The sequence below is a fragment of the Trachurus japonicus genome, chromosome 7 (genome assembly GCF_045865225.1).
Source record: "Trachurus japonicus isolate A0001 chromosome 7, Traja_1.0".
In the NCBI taxonomy this organism is placed as follows: Eukaryota; Metazoa; Chordata; class Actinopteri; order Carangiformes; family Carangidae; genus Trachurus; species Trachurus japonicus.
In genome coordinates, this window is record NC_140913.1 from 21,526,612 (window position 1) to 21,537,513 (window position 10,902).

Here is a 10,902-nt window from a genome sequence, read left to right on the forward strand (position 1 = left end):
ACCTCCTGTGGTTCACCTGCAAGAGTACACACCTTTAGGGGTTTAGTTTTGGCCCTGGGGCCTGTGTTTCAGTCCGGTCTGTGGCCCTTTGTTTGTCAACCTCTCTTTCTCTCTCTCTCTCTCTCTCTCCCTCTCTCTCCCTCTCTTCCTCTGTCTCCCTAATTTTCCTGTATCTCTCCCACTATGACTGTAATAAAGGAAAAATCCTGGAAGAATTACTTCGACGAAGATAGTGTGTCTTTTTTCATTTCCTCATTTTTATATAGCTGAGATCACACCACAGTGTTTGTCTTTCATTTATTTGTTAGGTGATTTTGTCAGACGATGTTGTGGTTATAAAATCAGGATTTGATCATAGGTGGTCCAGATATATTAGGTTTTGACCTAGTCTTGTTATTGATCATGTGGTTAGCTACAGTGGGCCAATGCATGTTTGGTATCTTATCAAAGAGGGTTTAGGCACTGGACTCAAGATACTGGGTTTGTCTGCATGCTGCGCATTATGTGTGTGCTTTAATTATTTCTGTATGTAGCACATACAAGAAACTGTGGTCCGGATTAGGTCAGCCTAAGCTTCTTTGGTGTTTGTTTAGTCTGCTAAACTCCACCATACTTTTGTATTTCTCTCCTTTACTGTGTTTTAAGGCAGGTTGAGTGTTGTGCAGTGTGTGCTACATGAACAGAGGTCTTGAGGGAGTTCCAGAGTGAAATTAGGAACAGTTAAGTCTTGCAGGTCCTGTTTGGTGAGATGGAGACATTAAAATCCATCTCTGTTAATGTTATCTAAACCAGACAGATGAGACTGACTTGAATTTACAGTGAGAATCCAATCCACAGGGGAAGATGGTTTTAGACATAATACCTTTTTTATTAACTAACTTACAGAAAATCAAAGTGCAGTTGAAAAAGAAAAAGAAAAAAAAGAAAACTAAATCAAATCAATATTTGGTCTGACCACTCTTTGTCTTTAAATGTGCTATTTGTTAGTTTGGCTCTCACTACACATCTAGTGTTAGCATTGACAGCTATTTCCTGATCAGTTTTGCCAAGAGCCTCAGCCATTGTTGTGTTTAAAATACAACAGGTTATAAAATGCCCTGTACTGTGACTCAGCTGGTTAGCAGGCTAACTTTTGTCAAAGAAAAGAAGTGATGGAAACAAGTCAACATTGACGATGAGTAAAGGAATCAGGTTTGATGCTTGACGTTTGTGTTATTAACGTTTGAACTTCTTGCATCCTCCAATGCACCACAATGTGGCTGGCTGTATCTTCACCGTTGCTGTTCAGGGACAGATTAATCTGGGTTTTTTTATTTTTTATTTTTATTTTTTTTACAGATTTAAACTGCGGAGGACGCTGACACTTGATCACAACACAATTGAACATCAAAAGCTATGCACCTGTTGGTGTAACAGCAGCTAAATAGCAATAGCGAAAGTTAACATCTCTTTTCAAACAGCATAGGTTCACCTTGCTACTCATAGGTTGTTCCAAGAATATAGGGGAACTTCGGTTCTCAGTCTTTTTATGTAACCTCAGATTGACATGATGTTGAGATCAGTTCTCGGCAGAGGCCAAACCATCTGCTGCAGGACTCCTTGTTCTTCTTGTCTCTGGCAATAGTACTTAACTGTGGCTGTGTGTTCGGAGCTGTTCTCATGCTGCAGAATGGATTTGGGACTGATCTGACACCTCCCTGATGACTTTGTGTGAAGGATAAGAATTTAAACATCTCAAGTGCCTAAAACCTTTACTCTCAAGTGAATCACCATTCTGGGTCCAAATGATTGGTGAGTGTTTGTCATTGGTGGAAGCAATATGGAAGTGACGTATATGCTATGTTATTTGAATGTTTAAAATGGGAAGCAAACACAATCATTGATGGTGATTGATGATTAATTATGAGCCACATCTTTATTCTAAAAATACAAAATATGATATGGATATGTTCAAATGCAGAGAAATGAATCTATTTTAATCCTCCATCCGTGAACATTTTCTTACAGGGTTGATTTTAATGATCAATTTGTACCTTTTTGGTTTTCATTTGTTTCCCCCCTCAGAAGTTTCTCAAGATGGTGATGTTATATTTCTACAAGTTAGTAATAAACATAACACCAGAAAAGAGCAAGCACACATTTTGATGACTCTCTGTGACCAATTCATATGTATTTGAAGGTCTGTGAAAGCCTCAGTCTAGACCGCCTTGTGATGCTTATAGCGTCTTGTGTGACCTATGATTGAGATGGCACTGACCCTGCGGTTGAGGCTGCAGGAACCCTGTGTGATCACTCACACCGTGTGATTGACATTCAGTTCTGCAGTGAAAGTTGTATGGGCTACCCGGTGTGTTGGGTTGAATTCTTGAGTGAGGGCCATTAGGGCCCTTTGGCTACAGGCTGTGTGGTGAGGGCTCTAAGTTGTAGGAGAGGTTCCTCTGCTCCCTGAGTGATGAGAGCAGGGTTTAACCGGCTGCAGGTGCGCTCGAGACAGGCGGTTAGGGCCTTTGAAGTGGAAGCCAACTGGGACCTGGGCCCATCTCTGACCAGCAGCCAGCACAGACACATTCGCTTTCAATTAACACTCTCCCTTCTCTTTAAATCGCTTCTCTTTTGCTTTGTACTTTCAATACTTCGCTATGCATATATTCAGAAGAGAACCATTCAGCCGGAAAAGCATGATGCAATAATTTCAGTATCCCATTTGTCATTATTAGTGAGTGACTTTCATTAATGAGCTGATGAATGCCCTGTAATCTCGATGCCAGCATTGTTCTTCAGAAGGATTTTGACCATCTAACTGCGTTTTGTGTGTGGGTGTGTGCTCATTTCTTCACCTCTCACTCAGCCTTCATGAATCTTCTCGTGTCTCAGGGCCAGGTTAGGCATCCAGAGAACTGTGAGTCCTCAGAGCTCTGACACTCTGATCTATTGTTTCTCATTTATCTCTATGTGATGAAATCACGGATCTCCTCATGCTCTGTCATCTGAATAGGACACATCCCATCTTTGGCGCTGCTACGCGAGCAAAGTCATACAAGTTCTATTACCCAGCAAAGACATAATGCAAATGCTGTTGTGACTTTGTGGCTGTTTTTACATGCATACACATAGAAGTATGTATGTACACATCTCATTAAAGAGAGTGAAAAAGAGAAATAAATGGCTGTTTCACTGCTAAGCTCCCTGGAGGCAGCTACATCTGGCTCCTGTTAGCCACAAGCGTATAAAAATCAAATGCGGTTTAGTCCCAGGCATTCTGTACTACACACACACACACACACACACACACACACACACACACACACACTGGGAGGTAGGACTCCAGCATGGTGGTCACCCCCAGTCCCAGTCTCTCCAGTACCAACCTGAGTGAACTCAGCAGACATCAAGGGGCTCAGACAGGGACTAGTATTCCTGGCACAAACAGTAGCAGCAACCCATATACAACCTCCACACTACAGTATTATCAAACCCTTAAAACCCTGTTTATATTTGTCTGCCAAGGGTCCGCTAATACATCTGAGTAGGGGGTATCAGTAATGATGAATTCAAAAAATATGTCTAACTCATATTCTGTCTGAAGAAACAATAGGACAATAACAACCCCAAAATATTTTCATGCAAACGTGGACCTAAGTCTGTATCATTTTCCTTTTAATTATTATATGTTATTTTATAACTTGTATATTATTATTTTTCAATTCACATGTACAATTTAGTATGCATGAAATATGAAATATTATCTACTATAATTGTTTCAGTCCTAAACGTGACACTAATTCTGAAATAATTATTTGATTTACTGACAAAGTTTAGGCAGTAAATTAACCAGAACCTCTTAAAAAAACAACAACAGAGTTTACAACCATATTAGCAGCTCTGTTAGTCTTTGGTATAAACAGCTGAAGCTTATGGGGATGTTATTGGTTGTCAAGTAATGCTGTCATGCACCAAATTAAAAATCGAATTAAAATTTTGACCGCATGGTGGCACCAGAGGAAAAGTGAGGGCATCATCAATCATTAAGATTCATCCTCTGCAGACCATGAATATCTGTGCAAAGATTCATGACTGTCCATCAAATAGTTGGATTAGATTTGCGGGCATATGTGGTAGACCAAAAACTCTCCAACAGACTCGCATTGCCAAGCAGAAAAAGTCTTATGCTGTCAATTTCCAGATTCTAAACTGTGAGGATTTGTTGCTTTTTATTAGTCGTAAATATTCTCAATTCATAAACTCGGGCCATGGGGAAATTATTCATACATTTATTGAGAAACAGTCAGATTTTGAAAATAAGTGAAAGTTGCAACCCTAGATGACACACATCACTCAGAAAATGAGAAAATCAGTGACAAACAATGTAAAATCCTTTCTCATTATGTGTGAAGTTAGGGATTTCCCTTAGTGACCAATATGTTGAGTCACAAATCCAAGACATAAAATAAAATGAAGTAAATGCATGCTACTGCACCAAACAAGGATGCTAAGATGAGTTCAACAACAGGATGTAAGAGATAGTTTATGCAACATAAACAGACACTCACGGACAAGCAAGTGAACTCAGACCAGCCTACTGCTACATCCCAGACGTCCAAACAAATCTGTGTACACTCAGTGACACATGGCTGTGCGATGCTTCACTAAATTCGTGACTCATTGATCAAACACTCATCATCACCATTACTGGTGATAGAGAAATCATCGACACACTCCAGAAGTATGTGCCCGGGTGTCTGAGTGTGTAATCGGTGTGTAATTGGTGTTTGTCGAGCGCATCAGTTGATAACGTTATTAAGGAAAACCCTTTCAGAAATCAGGCTCAGAAGTCAAATGCAAGCAAGCATGTAAATTCGTGATTAAGGCATGATCACATCTTTTCACCCCATTAGAGACTGAAGTCTAATGTCGTTTCTACAATTTTCTGGTGTTCTGGTTTTGTCCAAATGTCACTGAGGTCAAAGTCAGCTCATCCTGTGTGTTCCTCCAAGCCCAGCAGGCATGTCTGAAAGACTCTGAGGCCCTGCAAGCCTGTCTCTGGCTTTCAATTTCCTGTCCTGGTAAATCCTGGACAAAAAAATCTGTCTTGATTTCAGCTTGGGTGGGATGAAAAGTACTTCAATAACTTTCGTATTATTGATATTAGCATGTTATGTCAGAACAATATTACCAGAATCTAAACATATTGGTACAAAAATTCGACAAGATGAAGATTGTACTCAGATGTGTACACGTCACAGGCAAGTGGATGTGTATTGTGTGTATTTGTCTATAATGTTTAAGCTGCACACTCTGCCCTCTGTGAACTGGTGACACCAGTTAACCAGCTCCATATACATAGGCCCTTATACCTGCCAGGTTAATGTCGAAAAACTGCAAGAGACTGTTGGCATCAGAATGAAAACATTTTCTTGGTGAAGAACACCAGCTTTCACGCCATATTTTAACAATAGTTGTGTTGTGGCTGGCTGAAGGAGTCCAGTGAAAGCTGGCATATCTGTGGCAGCTGGCTGGCACTTGTCCTGGACTGTCAGAGTGAAATGTTGCTCTAATGTCAGCTCTCAGTAAACTCTACTATCTCTGACTGTGATGGACGGGCCCTCTCACCGTCTCGAGAGATCTAACACGCACTGAGATAGACCGAGCCTTAGATCAGCCTCTGAACTGCTTCAAGGGCCTGGAAGCATCTCCTGGTTTTGTCACTGCCAGGTTTCAGTAGATCTTGAGGATGAGAGAGCTTGAGGGCATTTTTCTCCTTGTTGGGGTGTACTGCAGGCACTAGTCTAGTTACAAGCAAATGTCCTCATTCCGCATTTAAACTCCTAGTAAAGTAAAAGTACTTGAGTGTATCACAAAAAAACCTTTGTAGTATCAAAAGCAAATGTAGAGCAGAAAATGGTAACTGATACATCATCATATGTGACATTTGATTGTTAATACTGATGTATAGATATCAAAGAAGCATTTTACTGTTGTAGCTTGTCAAGGTGGAGTTAATAACTTTTAAAATTTGAGGTAGGCTATTTAAAGCAGAAGTAAGCGGAATGTTTGTGTTAATATAAGTCTTAAATAGTTATATCTTCTTCCGACAGCAATCACTTATAGTGTTTGGTCCGGAACACGGGTCTGCCAGTCACTCTGCTCTGCTGTAAGCCGAGGAGAGAACTTCTTGTATACTTCCTTGTATCCTACAACCTTTATCCAATGAGGAGAGAGAACGGCATGAAGGGCTGTGTGTGCAGCCAAGGGATGCGCGTGAATGTGGTGACATAGGGACGAGGACCAATAGATCCATGACGAGGGCGGGGGCTGCTAACTCCATCGGCTAGCCAAAACGACCGGATCGCTTACTTCTGCTTTAACTAAGTCTTGTGGTTGCCAACCAAGCCAACCAAATTGGGCCCCTCTAAAGGACCACATGATAAATCCAGAGGGCTGTATGAGGACATTTAGGCACTTTTTGCCTCTTTTGGCTTCTTTGGGTGATTTTATCTCATTAGGTCAGAGAACAAAAGTTTAGAGAGGAAAAACTTCAGAGCTACTAATGACAAGTCACTTAAATATGTGCCTAAACACTTCCATTTGTGTAAACGGTCGTGAGCCCGAAGGGTTCAGAATAACAGGTGTGATCTAGTAAAATGAAATTCAACAACAGCATCGAATGATTGTAGCTGATGAGGAAATGTAGTGGAGTAACAATATTTATCCTTTGAAATGTAGTGAAGTTAAAATATAAAGGCACATGACATGGAAGGTACAAATACCTCAAGATTGTGCTCAAGACAGTGCTGCTTGAATATATGCACCGTCCACCTCTGAAACAGGTTTTGTCCTGTTGTCCTGTTATGAATCTGTCGTTCCTGTTACAAATATATTTGGCCACCCTCCCTTTAGAGTCCCCTGGCCCTTCTTACCCTCACACACAAATACCGCAATGCCTGGACAACTCACCATGTGCTCCCAATCCAACTCCAAGGTCTTCTTTGGTGGTCTTCTGTCTCTTCATTCTCCTCTTCTGGGCACTCTCACTGGGACAGCATCTTGCCCTCTTCACTTAACCCCCCACTATTGTCTCAAATCACACTTTGTCATCCTACTCTGCCCCACCACTCTGTTTGTACCTCAAACATCTACAGACATACAGCACTGACACATCCATCACTGATCTTTATGATTATGATTTGAAACAAACATTTCATTTTTGGTGTTTAATTTTCATGATGTAAATTGTTTACTCAAAATAGTTAATTTTGGTGATGGTTGAAAAAATGGCAAGTAAAATGTCACAGAACAATGGAAGAAGATGTTATTGCTTCTTTGTTTACTGTACAAACACATTGAGGTTGTAGTGCTGGCTATGTGCTGAAATAGTTCTGGGCTACATGTCTCTGTCATTTTAGATAGAGCTGTTTCCAGAAACTGTTTCCAGTTTCTATGCTGAGCTAAGCTAACTGTTTCCTCGCTCCAGCTATTGAACAGACAGATATCAAATTTTCAGAAACAAGGAGATTTTTTACTCAGAAAATTGAAGTGTCTCTTTAATTATTTTCTTAATATTTGAAAGCAAACAGACAGGGAGTTAAAAGAAATATGTGTGGTTTCAGTTTGAAACATCTGACTCAATAAGTGATTTTTGTTGCATAACCTCTGAAATTACAAGTAAAGCACTCAGACTGAGTCTACAAGAGGCAGACTACAACATGCTTACATGGCACAGCATGAACAACAAATTAAAGGTCTTGTAAATCTCACAGACCACCTTATCAGCCAGCTCTCTGTGGGATTTGAAACAGACGCTCTCCTCCTCATTCAGTGTGTATGTGTGCATTTGTGCCTTGTAGCAGACTGTTAGCAGGGGGAAACACATGTCCACATTAAGCCATTTCACTGATCAAGCTGATATGACTGGAGATGAAAGAACAGAGTGGGAACTCACCCCCCACCTTTCCAAGTGCTGCTGCTGTGAGCTGTCAGCAACAATACTCACCGAGTCTCCTCAGGTTTTCATTAAAACTATATGTCAATTTAACACAGCTGCTTACGAGACAGAAAAAAAATACAATGGAGAGATGATGAGAGTAGATACCATTAATTTGGATGTGGGTGTTTTTGAAGTGTGTGATATGAATTTTTTGTGCAGCAGAGGAACTTTTTTGTAAAAATATTCCAGAATGAGAACAATGAACAGGAAAGAAAGAGAACGAGGAGAGCAGAGGGAGTGACTGATTGCAGGGCATCAAACCAAATGGGAACCAGAGACTGTGAGATGTCAGAACTGCTATAGATTTATACATTACCTGCTCCCCTGAGATCTGCCACACATACACCCGCTCTGAGCAGAACAAAAGAGGAGAGGGGGGCGTGAAAAAGTATAGGCACCAAGTCATAGGTCAAATGGTGTGAGAGGATTAGCGAAAGAGGCCTACGAAGATGAGTGCGAGGTGCAGGACCAGAAAGCGAGAGGGCTGGGTCTGCGGAGAAAACAGCAACATCAGCTGGGTCTTATTTAGACAAATCTTTTGTACTTTGAAAGAGCCCTGTACGCCTGCCTGTACATCTGCCCTCCGCATGTTGGACTGCAATGGGTGGGCTACCCTTTTCTGCCTTTGCCCTCTCCTCACACTACCCTATATATTTCCCTAGGGTGCAGGACAGGTCGGACCAATGCATGTACTGAAACTGAAAAGGAATTTGCAGGGAAGAGTCTGATACTTGTGATTCACGATGGAATGATTATAACCTTCAAAGGTTTATACTGAAACTGCACCATAAGGCACAAAATCACCCAGTCAAGGTCATGCTGATGAGATTGTGCAACATGATTTGGAGATAGAAAAACCTATTTTTCCCATTCAGCATCCTTGATTCATTTTCCCAAGCTTTTACGGGTTCATGGGACTGGCCCTGAATGATACAAGGATGATACAAGTTCTCCTTCAGCTGCCACTGGATGGCACCACTTCCCCACCAGTCCCACACTGACAACCTCAGCTCCGAAAACATGAAAACGTGGGCATCGAAATCTGGCACAGCTGTTGAGGAGAAGCCAGTTTTAGAACAGGAATATACATGTGAGAATCAAATTGTCCATTTACAAAACAATTGTTCTTCCTTATCTTCTGTCTGTAGATACGTACCTGGACCTGGACCACCCATGGTTGACACATCAAAGCCCTACACTATCACCAGATCCTGGCCATGGTGAAAAGATGCAAGGTACAGTACAAGGACCATTACAATCAGATTCAAAACTGTTTCACAACTAACTTGGGACAAAACAAAACATGTTGGAGCTATACCACATGAGGAGGATTTCTGACAGACTGCAGAAAAGAAGTGACAGCAAGTGAGCCTGTATCCTGTATTCATGCCCATGCTGCAATAATGGTTATAGTTGAAAGGATCTTTCACATACAGGGCACCACAGACGCTCAATTAAATTTGGCCTCCACTGAAATCCTTGTAAATGATTAAATTATGCACATAAAACTTTAATTTTCTGGGCTTTCCTCAGTAGATTATCCATCACATTGTGCTGGACAACATTTGTGGCTAATATCCATTATATAATAAATGCCAGCATCTTTACTATAAATGCTGGCTCACTACATCCAAGACATTCCAGTGCTGTTATGCGATTTCCTTGAGCCATTGGCCAGTGGGCAACTCACCAAGAACAAATACAAGCCCCATCTGATTGACCTGGTTTGTCCCACCACAGACAGCTTGTTGAGAGCACTGCATGAAACCACCAAGTGTAACTGACAGACACACATGACAGGACATGCCCCGGTCGACCAGCTAACAGACCGTGGAGCTGCTAACTGTTACTTTGACTGGAGCCTGGTCTGAATTAGAGCCTCTCACCCCCTCCGCAGACCTCAGACCCTGATCCAAACCTAACTCCTGTATAAATCACAGCTGGCCAGGTGATTTCTGAATCCTGACATGTGTTTCTTTTCAAAGGCCAACTTAGGCTATCTCTCGCTCTTTCTCTCTGTAGTTCTGGCTCTCCTGCTCTCTTAACCCACGATGAATTAACTCACTTCTTCGGGGAGAGATGCAAGTGGGCGAGCTCCGCTGGTGCAGCGTTAACTCCGAGCAGCTGATACATGACTAACTTAACACTCCAGGCCTCACAGTCAAGGTCTCACCTAAACACAGCAGTAAAATCTTTATGGATCTGTCGACCAAACTTTATCATCAAATCCACTCATACTGTAGTCTGCATCATCTGGAGATACAGACACAGCTTCAGCTGATTACTCTACAAAGGCCACTTTCTCAAAAAACCAATAATCCTCTGCAAATAATCAGACATCAGGGAGCAACTAAATTTATCATCGGCAGGAAAGCGTGTAAAAATTGTGACATGACATGAGCAGGTTTGTGTGTGCGTGTGTGTGTACAGATACTGCAGTCGTGGTGGTATACTGAGAGGTCTATCTAAAAGTCCTTAGATAGTATTAAAGGGTCACATGGACTGCCAGACTGTATGTAGGTATGACTGTTTGAGGAGAAGCATATCCAGATGTGTGCTAGTATGCATGCGTGCAGAGACCTAATGGCTCACAGTGACTTTGTCCGATCACACAACACACACAACAGCAAAAGAGCACATGAAAGCTCTGTCAAAAGAATCTCCTCAGGCTCCCTCACAGGAAGACCCCATTACTGCGTGTGCATCGATAAAAACGGTCCCCCCATCTGCCCTGTGGCTCCCGATAGCCATCTCCTCCCCTCACTGGGTTCCTACTCAGGCTGTGCAGGTCCGACTGTATAACTGGCCCCCAGAGAAACAACATAATGGAGTTAAGGAGCCTGTTTATGCTCCAGATAAAACTAATTTACCCTTACTTAATGCCAGATTCCCCATATTGCTAGTGGGCAGCGGCATAT